We start from the raw sequence: 26,298 nt of genomic DNA on the forward strand, positions 1-26,298 counted from the left end.
GCACTACTAGAGCCACCGTACAGAAAAACCCTAAACAAACTTTTTGGCCAAGCCAATATAATGAGACTAATCTCTTGAAGTTTAGTGAGAGAAGAAATTATCTGTATAAATAGTCATGGTTCTCTAAACTGTGGTGCAATTCTTAAATTCAAAAGTTAATACGTGAAAGATGAGAGTATGTCCTGTACGATTCTATTTATCTAAAGTTCAGAGAAACTAATGTATAGTTGGAAGTAAGGATAACCGTTGTCCCGGAAAGGGAGGAGCGGGGGCAGTGACTGGGAGGGGCGCCAAGGGGCTTCGAGGGTCTCGGTGAGGCTCTCGGTGAGGCTCTGTGTTGATTTGGGCGATGGTTACACATGGACTCTTCTTTACTCAATGAAGAGTCACCCAGCTGTGTACTTGTGACTTATGTACTCTTCTCTATGTCTGTTATATTTCAATATTTATTTAAAAAGCTGTATATGTAATCATTTAAAGTGGGTACTTTATAAGTAATCCAATTCAATATATTCAGTTTACAGGAAGAAAATACAAATGGTCAATCTTCAACCATTTGTTGAGAAATCTTCAACCTCACTATTTTCAGAAAATGTAAATCAAAACAAAACACCATTTTTTCTCTCAGAGTGGCAAAAAAGTCTCAAGTTTTTCTTAGATATTCTAAGAACCATTTGTTGATGCCTTTGCTGTCACAGCTGGATGCAGTAAAACTTTAAGAGGGTACACTGATTAGAGCTATGGTAACTGTGAGCACACCTACCACCATGAACTCCTGCTCAGTACCTACCCTAGAGGAACACACAACTGCAAGTTCAAAGAGGTTTCATTTCTGCATTGCCTGTAACAAAAAAATCGGAAACACAAATGGCTATTAATAGGGGAACAGCTAAATAAACTGGTACATTCAACATTATGAAACACTATGTGGCGCCGGAGAGAATAAGGTCAAGCTACATTTTCTAGCATTAACAGCTACCCAAGACACACTGCTAGGCAAAAAGAGTATAATACCCTTTTGGAAGGGGAGAACCACACACCCTCCCCCCACCCAAAAAGCCCGACGCTATACGGTCTATGCAGATAAATGTAAATTCACGTGAATCGGCGTAGAAGGGCTCACACCAATGTTACCACGGCCACCTCTGAGAAGATGGAGGGGCTGTGACGAAGGAGAGTGGTCAGGGAGGGACAGACCTTTCTGTAATGTTTTAAAAAGAGAGCATTTTCGTTTCATTCTTACACAGTCTAAAGGAAAGGGAGGGAGAGAAGGAGGGGAAAAGAAGCTTAAGCAGAGCCAAAACCTAGCAGCTTGCCAATAATGCCAGTTACGCCTATCTCCCAATTATCCCATGACCAGAGACAGAATGACTAAATGCTGAGGCAGCAGTAACCCACACCTTGTGGGCAATTACTGTTTGCCGTACTTCAAACTCAAAGTAAATTTTTACAGATTAAAATCATAAAAACATAAATTAAGATAGGAATGATAAAGTACCCTAGGAAAACTAAAGCACACCAGCACCTCCAAGCATCCTTGGCCTAAAAACGGTCACTTAAAACCAACGTTCAATTTACTGTAGCGCATTTATCTGTTACCTTGAAGTTGAAGCTCATTTTTGCTTTCCCTTTATGAGATGCATAAGACAACCCCACAGGAATCACATAATTGTATATAATCTCACAGGATCAATAACATTCTAGCAAAAATGATAAAAGTTATTTTCATTTTATTTTTAGAGAGAAGGGAAGAGAGGGAAACATTGATGTAAGAAACATCCATCAGTTGCCCCTCATACGCACTCCATTCAGGGACCAAAACGGCAGCCCAGGCCTGCGCCCTGACCACCAGGAGTCAACCAGGGGCCTTTCACTTCGTGGGATGACACCCAATCAACCGAGCCACACCAGTCAGGGCAATACAAGTGATTTTAACGGTTAGCAAAAACAGAATGCTCATTTCGAACTATACCCATGTCTACTTTAGTCAAAAGCATGCTGATAAAAAGAGAGAAAAGGGAAAAGGTTAAAATATCTGCCTAAATTTATCGAGTTTCTTCAATCATTTCCTTTAAACAGAAAATAACTACCAAGTAGAGTCACCCCACAGTCCTTGAAACCCAGCAGTAACCATCTTCTGGCAAGGCGCTACACAGGGCGGTGTGAGGCTTTCCCTCCTAGGGCACAGCTAGCACCTAGTGTAGAGAAGAATACATATGAAAAGAGGGAGGGAAAGAGGGGAGCAACACAAGGGAGTGTATATTAAATACCGAATTCATGAAAAATCAGTATGTATGACAATCATTTTGTAATTCTTAGGAGTCTAGAGCTAGAATTAAGATCACAGAAACAGACTCACAGATTCAGAGAACATTTTGACAGTTGCCAGATGAGAGGGGGGTTGGGGGAATGGATGAAAGGGGTGAAGGAATTAAGTTCAAATTGGTAGTTGCAGAACAGTCACAGGGATGTAAAGTAAAGCATAAGGAAAATAGTCAATAATATTGTATTAATTATGTATTATTGGGGCGATCGCTTTGTAAGTTACGTAAATGTCTATGCACTGGGTTGTACACCTGAAACTAATATAATACTGTACGTCAGCTGTAACTGAAAAATTAAAAAATTATTTTAAAAAAAAGACCACTGAGCTTTAAACATCTGTTGGTTTCACAGATGATTCTCTTGTTATACCAGTGGAGAAAGTGGGGGACAGAAAAGCTGAGGGACCTGGCATGCGCTCTTGGTGGCACAGCCCGTGGGGACACAGCGAGACTAGGCCCTCCCACCTCCAGGGACCTGCTCCGTGTTCTTTCTGTTGGGAAGGGATCGGAGGTGGCTACGACGCTCAGTAAAACAGGCAGAGGAACTACGATGCCAACAAGGCCTGGGCCTGGGGGAAGCACAGCACTCACGCAGTCAAGCTGAGACACAGAGAAAGACACGGAGGCCGATCTCTTGGCATCCTTCATTCTCCACAGGGCACACTGTACTGTCCCTGGTTCAAGTCTCAGGATTCCTGTTGGCTTTTGTTTCTTCCAAATTGTTTCCAACAAGTGAATTATTAACAGCAAGCATTTTTTTAATGAAAAGTCACCATTTTTTTCTGTGTAAATGGCAAGCACATTCGCTATATTTCAACAATTTCCTGTTATTACATAAGGTTTCCTTATAAGACATAAAAGTTAAAACCACACACACCCACACTAAGTGGAACATTACTACATGAAACCATCTCAGAAAGACTGGTTGGTATAACTCTATTATCCCTCCTACCTGTTATTCAAGACCACCTTCCTTGTTCAGATTACTCATCACAGTCCTCCAAGGGTTAAATATGCCATATAACCCAGCAATTCCACTCCTAGATGCATATACCGAAATTAAACAAAAACGTATGTCCACATAAAAACATATACATCAAATGTTCACAGCAGCACGATTCATAATAGTCAGAAAGTGTAAACAACTCAAGTAGTCTTCATTTGGAAAATGAACTTAAAAAGTGGTACAGCCATCAGTAATGGGCAATGAGGTAGAACCAAGGATATTAATCAACAAAAAGAATGAAGTACTTGATAAATGCTGCAACACAGATGGACTGTGAAAACACTACGTTAAGTGAAAAGAAGCCAGTCACCAAAGTCCACATATTGTAGGATTTCATTTACATGAAATGTCCAAAATAGGCAAATCGACTGAGACAGAAAGTAGATTAGTGGTTTCCCAGGGCTGGAGGCAGGTGGAATGGGGGTGACTGCTAATGAGTATTGCTTGTTTTGAAGGTTAAAAACAATGTTCTAAGGGTTGATGAAAGGACGTCCAGCTTAAGAAAAAGTCTTAGAAGAGTTTAATTAAGCCAAACTGACAATTGCAGGTAAGCAAATACTCAACGGATTAAGGAAAGGTTTAGGAGAATGGCAGTTTTGCGTCTTATTTTATGCTCTGTAACCAAAGGAGACCTAAGGGAGTTACATGAAAGCCACTGGTGGAAGATTAGGGAGGTGGAAGAAGACGAGGTGGGGAAACCTCTGGGACTGAGGAAAGAGTAAAACACGGAGACACTTCTTTTACATCGGTGGGTACAACACAGTTCACATCACAGCATGCAGAGATGATGTGGGCAACAAGATAACAACGAGGGGTTCGGTGGTCTCTGGCTCTAATGGGAGGTTGTGCTCTGCGGGGTCTAGAAGAAAGGGGACCACTCTGACCTTCCAAAGGCATGTCTTAGATGCAAAAAGACCACAGATAGGCTCACTTAAAGACCGGCCTTTGTCATGACTGCCCGCCATGACCTGCCTTTAGGTAGGAACCCTTCCGTTCAGACCGTCCTATGTGGTAACACAGGCCTCCCCTGAGCTAGTCAGGTTTAACGTGTGGTCCCTTTGCTGTCCACGTAAAGTCAGGTAATGGTGGGGGCTGCACAGCGGTGAACAGTCCAACACCCGCCGCCTTGTCCGCTTCAACTGGGTGAAGCGTATGTTACATGATCACAGCTCAAGCCAGAATAAATTTCCTAGTGGGGAGACCATGAAGACATGAATAGCTAACCCACTCAACCCTGGTGGTCACAAATGCTGATGGAAAACAGAAATTATACAGACAACTACCCCGTCAGAAATCAGAAAAGAACAAACACAAGCAAAGCCAGAGAACACAGGGGTCCAAGCTAGACAGAATGAATCACTGAACAGAGAAGAGTCTAGACAGAAACACATCAAAATGTTACCAATGGGGGTAGAGTAAACCAATAATGGGGAGCATAAAATGTGGGTTATCCAATATAAATGCACGTACGCTGTTTTTCATATCTAAGAGTTAATATTCTGACATCAGTAATTTTTTCCTAATGTAAATTAATGGTACTCCCTGGAAGGCATAAAATACCACTGTTTGAGGGGGCATCTAACAAGTAATTTGACTGGACAAGGAATAAAATGTTTTTCTTCCTATTTCATATTACAGTTTGTCAACACAACACAAATTGATCACATTATTTCTAAATTCTATAGTTATGTCATTACCTTTAATAAAATTTTAAAGTTACAAATTAAGATAAACTGAATGAAACCACCATCATTTTGTCAAATAATCAACTATCATTTATAGTAGTTTTTTCTTTTAATGGGTACAAGCAAAATGAAGAAAATATGTAAATCAGTTTTTTTCTACAATCTAGTCTTCACACACAGCAAAGGGTAGTTTACCCACAGATGATTCATGGGATGTATTCAAGGGTTAATAAACCCACTAAAATTGTATGCTACATATGTATATAAATACATAAAATTTATATGTATATATGTATTTTTCTGCAAACAGAGTCACCAATTTTTATCAGAGGCGTTTGTAATTCGAAGAAAGTTAAGACACTACTGCTTTAGAGAAACAACTATGCATAGCCTAAAACCGTCTTCTGTTGTAAAGGAATTCTGGAAATGTCCTTAATTCTCAAGAATTATGTTGTGTAATTTTCATTTATGAAATACACTTATGAAGTATCTGGGCAATGAGGTAGAAGCAAGGATAAATCATATACAGTCACTATTCTAGAAAAAAACTTTTAAATTGGGAAGTGAAAAAACCCACAAATTATTGTAAGCAAAGGTAGAAATATTACAGATTATAATATTACTTTATTTGTATTTATTTGAACTAGGCTTACATTATTCTTGGCTGGTGTGGCTCAGTGGATTGAGTGTTGGCCTGCGAACCAAAGGGTCACGGGTTCAATTACCAGTCAGGGCACATGCCTGGGTTGCAGGCCAGGTCACAAGTAGGGGGAACACGAGAGGCAACCACACATTGATGTTTCTCTCCCTCTCTTTCTCTCTCCCTTCCTCTCTCTCTAAAAATAAATAAATATCTTTTTTTTAATTCATTAACTGTGAATTTCATTCCAGGACACTAAACAGAATATCACAAAATATTTATTATGAAAAGGGGGCTTTGGGTTAGATAGAATTAAGAATTAATTGACTAGAAAATCTCAAAGGTTCTTTCCAATCCTATAATTTACTGATTCTATTAATATTCTGAACACTAATAATGAATGATAAAGTCAGTGTGCGTGATGATTTGTGGGCAAGAACAAAAAATACTAAATTTGCCCCTGCACTTCATTAAATAATTAAATTTGTAGAACAGCAATTCTATCCCATTATCTAGGATGTTATTTATTGCAATACTGTGTACTTTACTATTAAGAAAAAGGAAAAAAAAGGTTAAAAAATCACTATTTACTTTTAAGAAAAAGTGAAAATGGTAAAATAAAAAAATCAATTTAGGGATACAAGTTCAAAAGGAACCCTTGTCCTGGCCTGGGGGCTCAGTGGGTTGGAGTGTACACCAAAAGGTTGCAGGTTCGATCCCCAGTCAGGGCTTGTATGGAAGGCAACCCATCAATGTTTCTCTCTAGCGTCGATGTTTCCCGTTCTCCCTTCCTCTTTCCAAAATCAGTATGTCCTCAGGTGAGGATAAAAAAAAAAAAAAAAGGAAGGAAGCCCTGAGTTTGGCAAAAATTCAGCCCATATGTCCCAATTATCAATTTAAAAAATATTTTATGAAATGGACATAATGTGAAACGAATCCTGAAATATCAAGATAAAGTCACATAGATTCAGTGTATTCCCCTCCTCCCCAAAACAGAGAAATTGTGATATATCTCAAATGACATTTATCAAAAATTACGGAAACAGAAAGGTGATGCTAAGTGGGACTAATAAAAAAAATCAAGCTCTCCAGTGTTTCTTGTTACCAACAACTAAAACTATCTAGCATTTTAGGTCAAGAACATAAGTTATTAGTGATACCCACTGCAAAAGCAGTGACTTGAGGGTAAAGTGTCATAAACCCAAAGCTTTTTCTTCTCCCTTCAACTTGAAACTTCTTAAAGACACCAAATTCCTGGAACTCAAGGTCTTCCACAGTCTGGCCCAAATTTCCCCAGCTACCCAGCTTCCTAACACCCCACTGTAGCCACGGCCAAACTCTTCCTGTTCACTCCACTCAACGTGTCCCTCTTTGTGTCTAAGTGTCTACTCAGATATCCTCTTCGCTACACTTGCGGAAATGCACTCCAGCCCACGAGACCAGCTCAGTTCTCTCCCCCTCCAATCACCCTTCCCAAAGAAGACTAGTTCAAAACAATTTCCTCCTTTCCTCGGGACTCCCGTAAGGCTTATTTGTCCATTTGTGATAGACACAATTATTGAATCAAACTGATAGTTTTTTTCATGTCTGTATTATTTCTACAGGACAGAGATCTGTGACATCTATTCTTATATTATTCACATCTCACACCTATTGGTAGCCAGAAAATACATACATTTCTTAACTTTAGGTTACAAACTAATTTAGGATGGTACTTAAGTGTGTGTGTGTGTGTGTGTGTGTGTGTGTTATACATATACGTGTGTATATATACACACACACATATATATGTGTATATATATGTATATGTATATATTTAATGTATGTTGGACCTAGACAAAGTATCATAGTTTCCCTTTCAGAATGAAAACTTATAGAACAGGTTATCGTTCCTGCAGCTAAATGATAGCCTCTCAGCAAAGACAATCCAACGGCAAATCCTGTATTTCCTTTTGATACCACTCATTTAAATTATAAAAAGCTGACTGGTTATCCTTTGGTCATATACATTCCTACCCACTGGAACCACACCCTTCTCTCTCACGGAGGACTCTCAACAAACAATACTGTCCAATAAAAACGGAACGTGAGCCATGATGTAATTTGTATAGAAAAACTGGTAAAATTAATTTTAATAGATTAACCCAATATATCTAAAATAATATCATTTTAATACATAACCAATTTAAAGCACATTATTAACAAGCTACTTTACTTCCTTCATTTTTTTCGTACATTTGTGAAAGCCACAGTGCTTCTCAATCTGCACCAGACACGCAAATTTCATGCTGCATTAAGATAAATCTGTTGAAAAGTAACAAGAATAATTTAGGATAAATTTGTGGGTTCAAAATCTTCATCTTGTTCAACAGGAAGCACTTCAAGGTCCTAGTTTCTTCAAACTGTATTTTACAGAGGAAGAAACCCAGAAAAGTAAAGTAACTTGCTATATCAGCATAGGCGCTCCCAGGAAAATCTCCTTTGTGACTCCCAAGCCACCTAGCGTGAAACATCCGGCTCGCCCCCAATTTAGCCAAACCCTGATTATCTGGGTTTGAATGCCAGAGGTGCCACTTAATAATTGTGGAATTTGCAACAGGATACTGCTTCAATTGTAAAAATAGCGGCAACAGCAATGCAGGTCAAGAGTTGTGAAAATCAGGTGAGTTAGTACATGTAATGTGCCCGACGCAGCAATCGGCTGGCACACAGCACACACTTAGTAAATACTGGTTATTATTATCGTTACTAAAAGTAAACTGATACAGCTAGATTAAGATTCAAACCATGAATTCAGATGCAAATGCTTCATCTGAAAGACAACAGTGTGACCAGTTTTTGACAATGTTTTAAGAGTAATGGCTGGTTTCTTGTGCAGAAGCGGGTGGCTCTCTTCAGGCCAGGAAGAGGCCACAGGGCACTCCCCACGCCCTGACGCGGGAAGACCTGCAGGCAGAATCACCCCTTCCTCCTCCACCTGGTGACAGGAGCCAGCTCTTTCCCCCAGGCATCCTGCCTGTGTGGTAAGAAGCTGTGAGGCTGCTATCTTCATGGAGTGGAAACCCATTCTTTCCCTCCTGGATGGGTCTTAGGGAGGTAAAGAAGAAACATTGCATTTACTTTTATTTTACTCATACTTGAGTTATGTTCTCTACATAAAATCCATTCACTTGGAAGTAGGAAAAAATCTAGCTTATCAGATGTACTTCTGAAATACAAAATTTGTTTTTAATCAGACTAAGATCCTTGCCAAGGTCACGGAATGACTTAGTGGCAGAGCTGGGCCTAGAACTACTAAGTGTTCTCAACTCCAAACTACAGTGGGCCATTCAGTGACTTATCAATGCACAGGAAAACTGCTTGTGTGGCAAAGAGTAAGTATAGATTGAGACAAAATGATTTGGATGGTTTATTATGTAAAATACATATTTAGAATCAATGATTTTAAACACTGCAACAGAATCTAAAGAATCTCCTTAGGGTCAATGGGATGCTGCCTTTAACGAGCATTACTTAGTTCCTTATGGAAACACAGTAATGGCATTAGAGAAAGACACTGAGGACAGAATTCAGGATGTTGAGAATGTAATACAGGCGACGCAGTGACTAGGTGTATAATTCTGTTCAGAAGCTAATACAACTGTGCAGCGACTACTTATATAACGTTGAACTCTAAGACCCTTTCTAGCTCTAAGAGTTCTCTTCCTAGATGCTTAGAACTTAAGTCCTCGTGGCCTAGGTGGGTGGGATCCAGTTAGACTTGTGGCACAAAAGACACACTCATTGAGAGCTAAAGATTGTTTCCAGAGGGGAAAAAATGAAAGATAATATCTGAGAGCCAGAATCCAAACAATCAGGAGCCAGGGAGCCAGGGAGCCAGGGAGCCAGGCTAAGACAGGCTAAGACAGCCAAGCTGTCCTGAATATAAACCATGAAAAGGGAACAGAAAGCAAGCGTGACTCTCAGGGCATTGCTCTCAGGCACCTGCCATGTTGGTGGGCCACGCAGCTGCAGAGTCGGCACAGTCTCAGCCCCTGAGACTGTGCATTTATGAGTGTGAAGCCAACATTACCTTTCTTCCCAAGTTACAAGTGGATAATACTATTACTTTAGCAACAAGTGATGAAAACTGCATATACACGACCAGATTTCAGTGCTGGAATTTTTCCTTACAGCCAAAGTAATTGGATACAAGTTTGCGAATATTCATGACTGTTGTGCTTCACCATATCCATCTACCTGAACAGGATGGATTTGATTTGCTGTCATAGCTACGACTACACAACTGAACCGTCTAAGGAGAGCATGAGGAATAAAAGGGTTTTTCCTGGGCTGAGGCTGAAGACCTTTAAAGCTTTGACGGCTTTGTTTGTAGCTTTTTCACGGAGGTATAATCCACACACCATAAACTCCATGCACTTAAAGTTCACATTTCAGCAGTTTCAGTGTGTTCACAGGGCAGTGCAACCATCACCGCACCATTTTAGTGTGTTTTCATCGCTCTCTCCTCTGGCTGGAGAGCACTTGTGGTCTCCTCCATCTAATAGCTCTTTTTCCAGTAAGCCACATACTCCTTCTCACCTGACTCAGGTCCGAGCCCAAAGTCACTTTTGCAGAGAGGCCTTCTCTGACCGCCCAGCTGAGAACTGTAACACCAACCCCAGTAGCAGCGCACACACCAAGCATCGTCCTACCACCTGCCACCCCCACCCTCAGCCCCCACTTTATTTTTTCCAGATACAGATCACACTTAACATTACAGATGTTTTACTTGTTTACTGTCTGTAAATTCCAAGAAGGCAATTTTGTCTGTTTTATTTACTGCTGTACCTCCAGGGCCCAGAACAGGACAGGTTGTAAAAGCCTAATATTTGTAAGGGAAAAAGGGAAGGAAAGTTGAGAAAAGGAAGTGGCTTCATTACTACAAATTTCACTAGTTTGTAAGATTTTTGTTCTAATGTATTAAATTATGGGTTTTCTATAACATGTTTCTCCTCTAGAATGAAAACCTAACCAGAGACAACTAAAATAAATTAATTTAACCAAATTTAACACCACTGCAGACACCAATATCTCTGCCTTATTTTAAAGATTTGTTCCCAACATTTTATTCCTATGGTCTTTGCGGAGTGCCTAATCTGTGTACCAAAGAGAATACAGAAGAAATACCAGACATGCACAAATTAAATGCATGCTGCCTTTTTTTTTTTTAAGGTGAATAGCAAATACTTAATAAGTACCATACAATTTTAGGAGAAAAATAATAATCGAAGTGAACTGGAATAGTTAGAAACTGCCTCCCAGAAGTAAGTACTGAATAGCATTATTAAAGCAGGTAAAACTGAAAAACACATTTCAGAACCCAACTTAACACAATAGTGTATTTCCTGCAGCAGAGGGGAGGGAGGAAGCCTCAGGTTGGTGGACACGCTCTTCCACAGTGTTTCAGGAATCCAGGTTGCTTCAGTACAGCTCTGTATCCCCCATGCTCCACACTGTGCTACCCATCCAGCCGTCAGAAGGAAAACACAGGCACCCACAACCTGCCATTTCCACTCACATTCCACTGGCTAGAACTCAGCCACATGGGAAACAAAAGCTACCTCCACGTTCAGGAAGAAGAGGACAAATTTTGGTGGACAGTCAGTAGTCTCTGCCACAGGGGGATTTGAAATGAAGCAAGAAGCATGGGTAGAATGGAACCAGGAATGAGGGGACCACATGAAGGAAAACAAGCAAGTCAAAACTAAGCAAAAGTCTACTGGCTGTATTCTGAACAGTAGGGAGAGAAGATGAAGCTGGTTAGGTCAACGGTTCCCTAGTGTACACGGAAAACCAATCCCAATGTATGTCAAAGTTTCTACCAATCCGTAATGAAGTGAGAAAAATAAGTACAAGTTGATAATTTGTTTAGAATGCTACATTACTTTTATTATTTTGTACTTATAATTCAATTTTCTATAACTTAGGTACAAGGTGATATCATAAAAGTTACAATTTCATAATTTAATTTTTACAATAAAAATGTTTTTAAACATGGCAGTTAAGGCTATCTACAGTTCTAAGATAATGCCCTTTCCTTAATATAACAGATTCAGTCTTTGTCCTGTAAGTAGTGGAGATTTACTTTCACTTTCCAGTGTTTTTGTACATTTTTAATGCTTTAATATTTTCTAACGAACTTGTATTGCTTTGCAAACTAGAACAGACTTATTGTCCTAAACAGCCATAAGGGTTAAAATATCAAAAACCGGAGTTACATGAAAGTGGGCAGAAAGTGTAACATATGTAAACTATGCTCAAAATACATGCCCCAGAGATTGAAAAAAACCCAGCTGACTCTTTTGTATCCAAGTTCAAAATCTTAGATAAAACATACAATATTCATGAGAAGTATTGAACTCAAAAGGGGAATTTAAGAAAAAAATAGCAAACTAAAAAACAATCTGCTACTGCATTAACCCCAAATGTTCTTTTCTGAATAACTACTTTTAATCTAAAAATGGTATAATATTTTATTCTAATTCTTTAAAATAGACTGATGGAATGTTAATTACCATTGAAAATAGCAATAAAGAAAGTAAAATGCTGTTTTCACTAGAAAAATTCAAATGTCATCATTCTACTCTGAAATAAAAATAAGAATTCTGTTTGGAATAAAAAAGTGTTCAATTTAAACCCTAAAGAAGTGTGCGGTTAGAAACTACCATGACCCATGGAAATATGTGCTCATTAAGGGCCGAAAACTAATTCCCAACCTCTACTAAAACCAAAGCTTTGTAAAAATCACTTTCTCTGCCTTGTCCCCTATATACTTCTAACGGCAAGGGTTGAAAAAGAGGGCAGTGCACAGCATGCCTCCTTAACAACGGAGAGAAAAAGCAGCTGTCAGAGGCATCTGAAGGATGTGTATTCCATTTATTGGAACCCTGGTGTAAGCTTGCTAAGTTCCAAACGTTCCTGTGAAGGTCAGCCACGTGCCTTCCCAGGCAGCTTAGGCTTACTCAGCGAGGGATGACTAAACCAAATGAAAGCAATCATGCAAGGGAACGCATCTGCTGGTACGTTCTGAGGTTAACAGTTTCCAACAGTAGCATGTATGTCTTATCATACTGCTTTCCATGGAAAATATTCAAGTATTCCCTGGGGAAAGATCAGCCTGTTGAGCGGAATTATTATCAAACACCACTTCTACCACATAGCAGTCTGATAATGTTTAGATAATATCATCAGTCAGCTTCTAAAGAACTTTCTACTTAACTGAGTTACTGTTGTTTTTAATTTTAACACACGACATGCTATTACCATGGTAAAAGATCTGTAAAGTTATTTCTACAAGGAGAAAGAATTTCAGTTCACTGAAATCCAATTTGCCACACATTTGAAAAGCGAAATAGTATTCGATGAATAATTCAATTTAATTATTTAAAAATGAGCCCCGTCTTTTAAAATGTCTGGCAAATATGTTACTAAATGTTACAGCCTTAAGCAAACATGTACATATTAAACACTCTGCTCCTACCAGTTATAATCATATTGAAATGGGTGGCTAAGATTTATTAAATGTACGGACAAGCTTTAGCTTTCCCCTAAGTTCTGGACAAAGAAACAGAAACGAGATCTGCTTTTCTAGTGCTATTATCTTAAAGTTACAATAAAATAATATTGGCTAATGGCAAAGCTATGAGTTATATGACACCAAAAAATACTAAATCTTAAAATAAGAGTCTCAAATCTAGGGTCAGAGAGTACAATGGGAAGCCCCATAAAGTAAATCCACTTGAAAAAGAAAAAACAGAAGGCATTATTTCCAAACGAGGCCTGTAGCTTCAAAAAGACCGACCTGGGAGGCTCTGGTACTCACTCCAACGGTGCTGTCCATGCCTGTTATATTGTTGTTAAAAGTCCTTTTTGGAAAAATCCCTTCAGAGCCTTTAGCAAGCACATTCTATTAACTACCCTCAAGGAATGGTAACAAAGCTTCAAACTTGGAAAGCGAATTTCAATTTTTGAAGCAATTACGAAGTCACATGGGCACTGCTCTGCAAGAATACGATGGATCATCAAGCACAGTAATAAAACTTGGTCAAAAGGAGGGGTAAACATATGCGATGCCAATTTTCTTGTGAGGCAGCCCCGGAAGGTAACACCTCCCAAAGAGACCGCTCTCTGCACAGTTCTGAACTGCGTGTCAATGTAAATCAACTTCACGATGAATTATCACTCAATCCAACTCTCATTTTACCAATGAGAAAACTAAGTTTCTAAGAGGTGAAGGAAATTGTCCCAAATTACCTAACTATTTAGAGCCAAGCTAAGGACTAAAAGTCAGGTCTCCTGAATTGGCAAATTAATCACATTAGGAAAGTAGACCCTTCAGTAATACTTTCTTTCCCAGTAGCGGCATTAATACATAGTATTCTCCAAAGAATACATGAATGAGCTGTCACGGTATATTAAGACCACGTGCTTCTAAAATATAAGCAACATCACCCTCAGTGACGGGACCAAACAGGCAATGTACTAACTTCTCCTTAAGCAGCCATGCTTTCCACACTATTACGGAAAAACAAACTAGAGAATTTTAAAAATATCCAAGTAATTCCTATCTGCTTTCATTTAATGACAGGAGTACTTACAAAATATTAAATTTATTATACACATTTTAGGATTAAGTTGTAGCCAGTGCTAATTATAACATGCCTGGGAAAAAGTTTAACCTACACTGATTAAAATTCTATTTATAAAGGAAAGATCTAAACCACAGAAACAGTGCTTAGTTTAGAACAAGAACATGCACATAACTGCCAAATGTAATCCCTGTTTAGATGTCTCTCTTACTGAAACACTGTAATTACAAAAAGCCAAAATGAATTTTTAAGTGTTTCAAAATGAAACAGTCCTTGCATGATTCTCAAGGCTTGTAATTACTTTCCTGAAAAGGTAAACACTCCAAGTTCCAACTTAATATAACACTAACTCTAGAAGTTAACACAGACTGAACATTCAATTTTACTCTAAAATAGAGGTCACCTATGAAATTCAGAACCATTTTAAATTAGCAATCAAATGTTAACTAAAGAAAACACATTTGGAAGCAAAGGCCGAGGCTAACTTCCCACAGCCATTTCCGGACAACGCAAACCCCAAGCTCGTTGAAAGGGTTTTTAAGACTCCTCATTCGCATTAAGTGATTGCTTCCTTTATGGCTCTCACTACAACTTGCAATTATTTTGTTTGTCTGTTTTCTTGTTTTGGGCCTGTCACCCCCTCCCCTAGAAGTTTAGTTCTATAGCTCTATAGCTGTAAGGACCATGCTGGTATCGTTCGCTGTCACCACCGCAATGTAATACCCAGCACACTTGGCAAGACCGTGATTACTACTTGTTTGAATGGCTTAGTATTAGAAAGGAGAAAAGTCAAACTGCTATACTGTTTTATATTTTTTCAGGAATTCAAAAGCAGGTATAAACAAAAATGTTTCAGTTTATGAAAACATCTTTCAATTACTGATCCTTCTATTTTTAAATTGATATGGGGTCCATTCTATGTGAGAGTAACGGTATAACAAATATAAAAGTGATATAATAAAAATAATGCTTCAGAGAGCATTTTCTAGTCTCCAGTGTGTTTCAAATGTTTACTACAACTGAAACACCAAAGGCAGGCATTACTACAATTTTACAGACACAATCATTAAGGTTCACAGAGGTCAATTGCCTAAAGCAGTTTTTTAGTCGTATAGACAAGACTTGAACCCAGTTCTCCTGGGTCCCAATCCAGTCAGTCCTTGTTTCTTCCACTTTTTCTATTTTGTGTTTTCTTTAGGTGCATAAAAATTTTCAGGCTTTCTAAAACTAACGGAAAGAATAAAGTGTACAATCCGAAGTGTGTAGCTTGATGAACTTTACAAAGTTAGTATGCCCAGCTCAACACAGAACATCGCTTGCGACCCAGAGGCCTCCTTCACTCCTGCCGCCTCCCAATCATTAACAACCCCAGATGATGACCACTAATCTGACTCCTAAGACCACAGTTAGTCTTACCTGGTTTTTAACTTTATTTAAATGGAATCAACAAGTATTTATGATTCAAAATTGTCTGTGAGATTCACCCATATTGTAAAGTGTGGCAATGGCCCGTTCTTTTTCATTGCTGCATGGTACTTCATTATATAAATGTACCAAAATTTACTCATTCTACTGTTAGACATTTGAGTATTCTAGGTTTTAGCTATTATGAATAATGCTGTTATGAACATTCTTACTTTGTAGATGAAGAAGCTAAGGCCCAGGAAGGAGAAATGACTCGGTCAAAGAAACACAGCAATAGGGCAACCCAACTAGATCCCAGAAGGCCTCGCTTTCCCTTTAACTCTGTGAAAGGGCTGTCAAAAGTCTGTCTAAACCTTAAAGACTTTTGTTTACTGCTTGCATAATGCAAAAGCGAGTCTTCAGGCACAAATATTATGCCAAAGTTACTGCACTTTCTGATTCCCACAATTACTTCATTGAAAACTTCTAAAATAAATGTAATCTTCCCTAACTTACATTATTCAACAAGAACACAATGTTTGGGGTAGAGGTCATTGATTTTCATGCATATCACTATTCCACAAAGGTTTATCTAATTTACAATCAAATAAAAATTTGCTTCCCAGATTAGAAATGTCCCACGTTGGGAATTCTATCCAAATATGAACAGAGACAACAGTCCCCAATTATGAGCAGGTGGCATTCGAAAACTTTGCATTTAAATCAACTGTTTGGAATTCAGAGGCATGTTCTCACAGAAATTATATGATGTATAGTGATAATGTTTTCAGATAAGCCTACAAAAGTCAACTTCACTCAACTGTATCTGAAAATAGTGCTACTAATACCAATATGGTCTTTAACCACTATGAATAAAAACCTAGTTTGGAATAATGATTTATAAAACTATATCTAAACACGCCAATCTCTTGTATTAACTCTCATAAACCGTGGGAGACCCACTCCAATCTCCCTGTCGTTTTTTCCAAATACCCTGTGACTAGCTTATGCCTATATTTTCATCCCCCACCAATACTCTTCACTCTATGTTCCCAGATTGTGGGCCACGGAATTCAGACCACAACTTATCCCATAATTCCTGTCCCTTAAATAACCCTTTGAGATTTTCACTGCTAGAAAATCTTTGGGAGGAAAAAGGTAGAGAAATAAAAACAAACAGAAATAGGAAGAATAAAATCACAAAAATCTCAAGAAATCCTAAAAGGTAGTTATTTTGTTTTCATCAAAAGGCACAAGAAGTCACATGGAATTTTTCTAAGCCCCTACTTTCATTGAAACATCCCTCTACACTTTTTAAAATCCTACACTAGGTACTTCTAAGTATCTCCCCTTCCATCAGGAAAGTTTGCTATTTCATTCCGTTTCACATTCTCCCTCATTTCTCATCTGGACCCTAAATGGAGATAAAGGGGCATGTTGATAACATCAAGTCTTTAGGTACACACTGAACTGAAATAAGGGAGAGATGGAGCCTAAGGTGTAATCAGGCCACTAAGGTCGCCAATTACATATGTAACTTACTATATGCAAGTTAGGGACTATATAAAAGTGCTTTGGAACAAAGAAATAGGTTCATAAACTAAGACCAGACAAGTTTACAAAAAACTCCTTATATCATTCGCATTATAACATTCCTTTGTGCTTACAGCTCACCCTGTCTTTCCAGGAAACACACTGCAGATGCACCCTTTATGACCCCTGTGCAACTAACACCGACCTGAGTACAAATGAGGAGAACCCAGGGTATCAAAACCAGCTCCTGATCTGATGAACTCAACTCACCAACAAATGGAGAAATCGATTTCTACCTAGGCTAGGTGAAAACCAAAACGAAAAGAGCTATACTGGCCTGAAAATCCAATGAAGATGGCAAATGACTCTGTGGCCAAAAGAAACCTGTCCTAAATGCCCTTAAAAAAGTCTCTAACACAGAAATGAGCAGGAGATTCTCTAAACTTTAAAGAATGGATGTTTTCCAGAATGTAAACTAGGAAGGTAAGACTGTATCATTCTGTCAAATAAGTCTTTAAAATAAGTACCTTATGGCCCAAAAATCTTATGCAGACTAAAAAATTAGGTACAAATTATTAAACTACCACATCTGTGATTGAAGCTCACAAGAAACCACACTGAGTGCTGTAATGTAAAGATAATATATCCAAAAGTAATTATTATAGCTCGATACAGACAACTAAGTGTCCTATCAGAGAGCTGCCAACAATTAACAAGGACCTTAACCTCTCCACTACTATTTGATACAAGCTGGTCCTGGTTATACCCCTTACTGTAGGACTTGGGGCAAATTATTTAACCTCTCTGGGACTCAACTGCTAAGAGTAGAAAGGCAGAATTAAAGACGGTACCTACTCCATGATTTTGTGAAGATTAAATAACAAAGGTACGCTGTTTTGAGCAGCAGAGGAACAGAATAAATGTGCGATAAAGGTTAGCTACTGATGTTTTCTCCAAACTGATGAACACGGGTTACTTGAAGTCACATCCATGACTTAACACTACCTTGGAAACTTTCACAACCCTCAGACTGATGACTAATGGCTTTCATGAGTCTAGAACCTTGAAGCTGAAAGAAATTTTAGAAGTCCTCTGGAACAATTACACTTACCATATTTTTCAGATTGTAAGACACACTTTCCTCCCCAAATTTGGGAGGAAAATGGGGGTGCATCTTATAGTCCAAATGTAGCATACCTGGCTCTCTGGGGGGTGGGGGGGCGCAGTGGTGGAGTAGGGTTTTTTTCCCTATTTTCCTCCTCTAAAACCTAGGTGCGTCTTACAGTCTGACAATTACGGTAATTGAACAATGAGACTCAGGAGAGATTACTTCCAGGGACAGAGACTCACCACCTCAACAACACATATAGGGACAGTTCTAATTACTAGAACGTTCCTTCTGAAGATTTCATTGTACTGATTACTGCCTCTCGTAAACTTACATGAAGGCTGAATTCACTAGAGGGCATCACAATATTAGGGAAAATTATCCATCAGACTGAATCACGAAAAGGAAAGAATCATTTAACATCTACCTCGGTTAATAGAGAAATATCACATCCAGTTGTATAAAGCATGCATGTTAATTTAAAAATTATTCTGTTAAACATTAAAATGTTTAGAAAGAATTAAAAGCAGATTAGGTTATAAAATCATAGTACTTACATGTTCTTATATATACGGTGATTCAGATCATCATAAAGCTTTTTCCAACCCCACAATAAGGCCTCCCAATAATTTTAAGCAACTTTAATAATTATATATTTATTAAAGCAAAGCATACAAAGCCAGATTACATTTATTATTGCTCCTTGTGGTATACTGTAAGTCACCACCAGCTTACCATAAGCAGACCCAGTGGCAAAAAGAAAATTACCAACTTCTATAAGAACATCCAAACCTGGATCTGTTATAACCAACTATTTAAACTACCCAGTTAAAACCAAATTATCTTAAAATGTACCATCACTTTTAAAGCAAAGTGATGGTACAACTGTAAAGGTTCATCAGGCTCCGAGAGGGTCCAGAAGAACTGTCCTCAAATGTCCTCTAACTCCGGCTTATAATTCACACCAACACTACAGGAAAGAACATGGAAAACCAGGCACTGTTTACAGCACACCCTTTCGTCATATCACATTCGGACTCTTTGTGGGACTGCACAACTCTCTAGTTGTAGGTAACAGGCATGCAGATCCTACACTGTCAGGCAGAGGCTTGGATGGACTTCCCTGACTGCTCCCTGGCTTCCCCCCTCCCACAAACCACTTTGGTCTCCATTTGCAATCCATTTCAACATTCTTTAACTTCATATAAATTTGTGGGGTTTGGTTTTTTGGTTTTTTTTTTTACTTTTCCTCTGAACCAGTTATACCATTTGTCTGATGCCCTCATTATGAATTAAGTAAAATCCTTAAAGCAGCCCTGGTTAGTATGGCTCAGTGGATTGAGCACCAGCCTGCGAACCAAAGGGTCATCTGTTCAATTCCCAGTCAGGGCACATGCCTGGGTTGCAGGCCAGGTCCCCAGTAGGGAGGGCGTGAGAGGCAACCACACACTTCTCTGTCATTAACTCTTTAAGGATTTCTCCCATCTTTCCCCTCTGTCTAAAAATAAACAAATAAGATCTTTAAAAAAAAATCCTTAAAGCATGTTTATCTTTATGCCATTATATTATCTCTTGGCACATTAGTCAACTTTCTTACTATTGTTAAGACATCATTCAGTACTTAGATTATCAACACAAAAAGATACTGCAAACAGTGAATATGAACTAAACTGGAAAGGTCCTTCTCTCCACGTAAATTAATAAACAGACCCCTGGCTTCTTTAAATACCCATCCCTTCCGAATTTCCTGGGCATGAATGAAGTCATGGGCACTGGATGAAGCATGGGAATCAGGTTCCAGAAAAGGCAGAGCTGAATGCAGACCGTAGGTAATGGTGAAGCCAAGGAATAGCAACCACAAGCTGCTGCCCATTCATCTCCACTGTCCACTTAATCATCCCCTTTAAAGAGTTAAAACAACTGAGGACAGTGGTCAATCCAAAAGCAGAATTCATGTGAGAAGACACAAATAAGTATGGTCGTCTGCTGAAGGTTTCTGAAGTTTGCCAACACTGTGAACGTGTCCACGTTCATCTATCCATCCACAAAAGTAGGTACATTTTCATGTCACTTCAGAAGAAGTCAACACAAAAGTCTTTGTTTAGTTTCATAAATTATCAAGAATAATTTATGTAAAAGTCTCTTTCTCTGCCATCACGGTCCCTGAGGTTGATTCCTCTTCATCGTGTCTTCTCACAAGACTTTCAGGATCAAGAGGTTCCTGGCCAAGAAACTAAAGTGAGCCTAGAAGGAGGGCCCATCAGAGACGGCTCACACATGTACGCTCTATCCATGCTGTCTGCCTCCGGAAATCGCGGAGAAGACCACTGCCGTCTGGACAGTTTGGCGTTTTCATTGGGAAGTTAACGGAGAAATGATTTTTCTCTGTTGATTTTTTTTTCTGCAGTAGTAGGTTGGTTCATTAATAAATGTGAGGCCACTTAAAAAATGTATGTAAAAGGATGAGAAACATATTGATGACAAAGTCAAAGAAGATGTTCCAGATGCAAGTGACCCAATTCGGGACAACTGGGTGGCTTCTAAGTCCACCAGCTTCTTCTCCATACACCTGCTGTTTTATCCCTAAGACACTAAGTAGAATAAAAAGGATCATAAAACATACATGCACACACACACACACACGATAGACAGAGAGAGCCAGGCAAACTATTTTCCAAGGGAAAACACCTGCTCTGCACTGACTAGCGAGGCCATGGACACACCGTACACAAACAACAACCATATTCAGAGAGAAGAAATCATTTCACCATTTTTTAAACTGCAGAGAGAATGCTGAGAACGGCTTAATTATAATTTGTTTAATGCAAAAACAGTTTCAGGCAACACAGCGATCCAGAGCCACTCGCTTCTCCTCATCTCGGTGACATAAACCTGTCCCGTAATGCATTAGCTAAATATGACGCAAAGGACTCCATTGTAAGATGGGAGTGGGGAGAAGGCTGGTAAGACTTAAAGAAGCAACATTATTCTAATGGGGCTCTTGGGGCTTTTCCCCAAGAAATACTTAAGAAAACCTAAAATATCAGAAATGAGTACGAAAGGACACAGTAGCCTGCCTCTCTGCAAAATATATTTCTAAGACCCGGCCAATCAAAACTATTTTGCATAAAACTTATCTATCATTATAGTGTCTATAAAGAGGACAAATAATGAAACAGTTTGCCAAACGCAAGAACAATATGCATTCTGACTCTAGGGGCACTTCCATTGTTACAAGAAAAGAAAACGGGCTTCCGTTTTTCGGAGCAACTTGCAATGCAGCCATTGGCTCACGACCCTTTCCTCCTGTGTAGGCCTCAGAAAAAGAAAGTGATACTTATAAACATGTCTTTCAAATCAAGAAAGAAATGAACACATGAAAATTTATTAAACTTTAAAAAGCACAATCTGAGCGAACTTTGTTTTTCCACAAGCCAATAATAAGAAGGGACGCCTTGGAAGTACGTAGAATGATCAACTGCGACCACTCGGAGAGTCTGAAGGTCCCATCTCCCCCTCCCCTGCCCCATTGGGGCGTTCTACACGTCCCTGAGTGCAAAAATCACTGCCATCTGTTGAGACTGGTTCCCATAAACTGGCAAAAATGTTACAGTTAGAAATGTCCTTTGGTCAGCTCAGGTGACACATTAAAAAGGTAATTCTTGATCTATTCACAACACCACCTTTCAACGCAGGCCCGACAACCTCTGCCGTTCCTTTTTACTCGCGGGCTTCCCGCCTAGAACGGCCCCCTCCCCGGCCACAACAGTTGTCACAATCCTATCACGTCCTCAAGACCTACCTCAAAATATACCTGCTCCAGGAAGCTGTTCTTCTTTTGAACTTCAGACGCATTCTGACTTCTGTACAGCTCACTAGGTTATTTAGCACGCGCTATTGTTACGCTGACGTTCTTTTAATCTATTCTGACTTTCCAATTACAGCTTACAGTGAACTGGAAGGTGTATCTTCCATCTTCAGAGCAGCTGAGTGGAGACACACACTGAATCGTTCACCCAAGAAACACAATAGATACTTGCTTTCTTCTATGCAAAGCTTGGAACAGTATTATTAGTTTGGACCCGATGGACTATGGAGGGCCTTGAACGGCTGCCTAAGAACTATGGGTTTTGCTCTGTAGGGATGGAGAACTGAAAGTTCTTGAGTTCAAAAATGACGCGAGGAAAAACAAAGTGTGTTTCAGAAAATGCAGTCCTTGGTCCCCAGCTGCCAGTGGGAAGTGGGGTACCATGCAGGAGGAAGGCAGTGGGCTCAGCAGACAGGGCTAAGTAAGGGCTTTAAAGTCAGGAAGCACTGGGTTCTCCAACCCTTCTAGCTCTGTGACTCTGAGTAAATTATGTGTCTTCTTAAAAAATTCATGTTCTTTATCTTAAAACAAGGATGATAAAACCAGAACCTATCTACCTAGCTGTGCTGAGTACTACATTAAAAAAAAAAATCAATTTGTGACAAAGGGTAATAAGCACATTCTGACACCAATTCTGACACCATCTGGCTGTCCTACAATTCAGTGTTGACAGTCACTACCTGGATTAGCATCACATCCCACAAATTAAGCACACGATACCGAACAAGACTGCCCTCGCTTCAGACGTTTTCAGAACTTCTATCAGAATTTCTACCCAACTTGGCTACAGATTCGGCATTCCCGCAACCCTCCTTCAACTATGATAATTTGCTAGAATGATTCACAGGATTCACTGAACACACTAAACGTCCATGATTACGGTTTTATTATAAAGGACACAACTCAAGAACAGCCAAGTGGAAGGCATGTAGAGCAAGGTCTAGGAGGAGAGGATGAGGGGACTCAGAGATTCCATGTCCTGTCCAAGAAATTCAGGTGTCACCCTCCCAGCAGATCGATGAGTTGACCAACCCAAAACTCCATTATCCCAGAGCTTACATAGGGGTTTTATTACACAGGCATGATTAATTAAATCACGTGAGCAAACCCAATCTCCAGTCCCTCTCCCAGCCCAGAGATAAGGGGGCGGTCAAATTCCAACCCTCCAACAGAGAGCTAAGTCTTTCTGGTGTGACTAGCCCCAGGTCTGGAACTACTGTGGAGCCCACCACCCTGAGTCACGTTAGTAGTGTAAACTCAGGTGTGGTTTAAAAGGGCTCGTTCTGAGTAACAAAGGATATTCCTACCACGCAGGAAATTCCAAGGGTTTTTGAAGCTCTGTATCTGGAGATAGGGTCAATGACCAGACACAATTTTGATTACATCACATACACAATAAATGAAAGCTGTTACTTTACAAAACAAGTAGCATGCTATTAAAGTAACACGAGCATAAAGAAGACAAGGAGAGAAAATCACAAGCATCAAAAGCATCACAAAAGCAGCAGCAGCAGAAAAGAGGGAAGAGTGGTCATATTGGGTATGAAGGTTCAAGTCTAGATAGTTAAATAGGCAGAAACAGACACACCCAGGCAGAAAAGGAAAATGGGACTGAGGGTGAACTTGGTGCTAGCCCGGTTGAGACCACAGGCAATGACCGGGATTGTGAACAGACACTGGACAGACATGGAGACCATGAACCTAGAGACGGGAGAAGACATGGCCAGAATCAGGTGTCAGAGGTATCCGTGTGGTTAAGATACCCCGCGGCCCCCACAAAAGCCCTCACCACTCAAAGGGTACAAGCTAACCGTGTCACATAACCATCTATCTGAGATCAGTAAGAACAAGGTATTGTGCACGGCATCAAATGTAAGAGCTGAACTCTAGAACGCATCCCATTTAATATTTGGGAGTCTAAACTAAATGGCACCTTATTTTTAACATAAAGGTTCAAAAAGAACCACATGACCAAATGCCGAACAGAAATGCCAGGTTTTGTTCTTTGACAGAAATGTACCATTTTATTTTTTATCAACAGGAAACTTACAGTGCATCTCTCTAACATCTCTTTAACTTGTTTATTTTTCAAAGACAAGTTTATGAAACAATCATAGAACATTATAACAACACAACAACATAAACAGAACTGTGTATGATCAATTCACGGAAGCTTCCTGTTCAGTTCAGTTTATAAAGCAGGATAAACACTTGAGGCATAGAAACCGTCAGAAAGACTTACTCAAAGCTTTCAGAAGGTATATTCAATAACTAGAAATTGCCTTGTTCATTGTCCATTGTTCAGAAGCATCACAATTTGTTTTTCCCCTTAATGCACACATCATCTCATCCTTTTGTTGCTAGATTCCCAGAAAAAGAGTCCCGACTCTTGTCTTTCAGCCGGTGAAGGTGACCAACGGGAGAAGAAAGGGAAAGCAGAGTTTGGGGACAGCATACTGGGCTAGTCAGACAGGTCCCGGTGTAAAAAGGCTGTCATGGACCCACAGAACTGAGACACCCAAGTGCTGCGGGGGTTAATTAACAGGCTTATTCACTCAGGAAGCCAGGAGGATGGTAAGGGTCATAAGCTTAGGACGGAAAGGCCAGAAGAGTGCAGCGAGGGCCCCAAGTATCCCATCCAACCATCCACACCCCCCTTCCCGTCTCCCTCCCCCTCCCTGTCACTCCGGGGGAGCTGGAGCCAGCAATGCTAAAACCAGCCAGATCCCTGGAGCTGCAGCTTTTCCCTGACTGGAATACCCCTACCCAGGATCGGACAGTGAAGGCAAAATCTGAGCCTAGGCACCACTATCCAATAGACAGAGAGTAAGGGGCAGCTCCCCTCCCACACTCCGTAACACCTGGGGGACTCAAGTTCCAAAGATGGCTTACAGGAGCTCGAAGGCATTCCCAACTAAAGGGAGCAGGCATGATTCTGATTTACTCAGACGCTAAAGCCAAATTACAAGAACCACCTTATTTTCCGTAAAACTTTGAAGTATGTTTGTATTAGGCAAACTGCTGCTTTTGTTTATACTAGTACTTAATGTTGTTTTATCAGTTCAACCTAGGGTTCAGGTTATCTACCTATGTATAAACTCCTTGTGTTTACACAGCAGACATTTTCACTGAGGCTTATTTTCATTACCCTAAGCTGATAGCAGCTGAGGACGCCCTTGGATTGAACCATCCCCCAACTTGCTCCAATTAATACGCAACCCACAGAAGGCCAAGGTCTGCCCAGACCACTGCTAATTCCTGAGAAGCTTAAATTCTCTCAGCCTCTGAGGATTCCTCTTATAACTCAACCAATTCACCAATTCTGCCATGCTCCATCTGTAACGGGGTGCACAGTGGGGGTCCCCTGAAAATAGCAGAGCATATCCCCCAAAACCTTTGATTGGGGGAAGGGGGAAGTGGATGATAAGGCATTTAAGATACTTTGCATAACAATGGCAAGTTCATAGCCGTGCCTTTCCTGAAGGAAGAGGACTGCGGCCCAGGGCTACTGGGCTAAAGGTGTACCTGACTTTAAGAGCTACAGTGACTCATGACCTAGCCAGGGGAGGCGGATGCCCACCATGAATGTCCGGGAGTCACTGGGAACTTTTGCCCCAATTAAAATGGCAGCCAAAAGAAAGCAAAAGATAGGGGGGAACTGGCAAAATGGCAGACACTAACACACCATTCGAGGTGATGAGGTCACATAGGAAGTTCCCAGCCAAACTTTAAAAGGAGGACAGGCTGAAAGAGAAGGGGGTCCGCCAGGAGGTCTGGTGTGTAACGGGAAGCCACGCGGCTTGCAGTAAGGGCACACCACGAGGTCTGGAGTAAGGGAGAGGAGGCCCACAGGGAAGTCTGCCTGGAGAAGCCGGCGGCAGAGCTGACGGAGTAGCGTGGGGATCCGCCGAGCCAAGCATGGATTCACGAGGGGGGATGCCGGAAGCTGAACTGGGACCAGGAATGCTGAGCTGCAGACTTCTGCTTTTCTCACAGATGGTATCTGACTGGTGCATTCTGGAACTGGCCTGGTTTAGCAAAGGGAGGCAGGATTATGTGTTTTGGGGTGTTTTAAAGGGAGTGGGGCTTAATGGCAGAAA

At 40.2% G+C, this 26,298-nt stretch overlaps 1 protein-coding gene across 6 annotated transcripts in view; it reads right to left on the bottom strand.

Moving 5' to 3' along the window:
- Positions 1 to 26,298, bottom strand: part of LCLAT1 (lysocardiolipin acyltransferase 1) — a 140,116-nt gene that overhangs the window by 94,527 nt on the left and 19,291 nt on the right. For 2 of the 6 annotated variants that reach the window (XM_045189295.3, XM_053924042.1), the window contains exon 2: positions 791 to 841. The exons of the other annotated variants lie outside the window; for them this stretch is intronic. The gene's annotated coding sequence lies outside the window, so the exon portion shown is untranslated. The remainder of the gene's footprint in view (positions 1 to 790; positions 842 to 26,298) is intronic. 6 annotated transcript variants of the gene reach the window in all.

The sequence above is a fragment of the Desmodus rotundus genome, chromosome 5 (genome assembly GCF_022682495.2).
Source record: "Desmodus rotundus isolate HL8 chromosome 5, HLdesRot8A.1, whole genome shotgun sequence".
In the NCBI taxonomy this organism is placed as follows: Eukaryota; Metazoa; Chordata; class Mammalia; order Chiroptera; family Phyllostomidae; genus Desmodus; species Desmodus rotundus.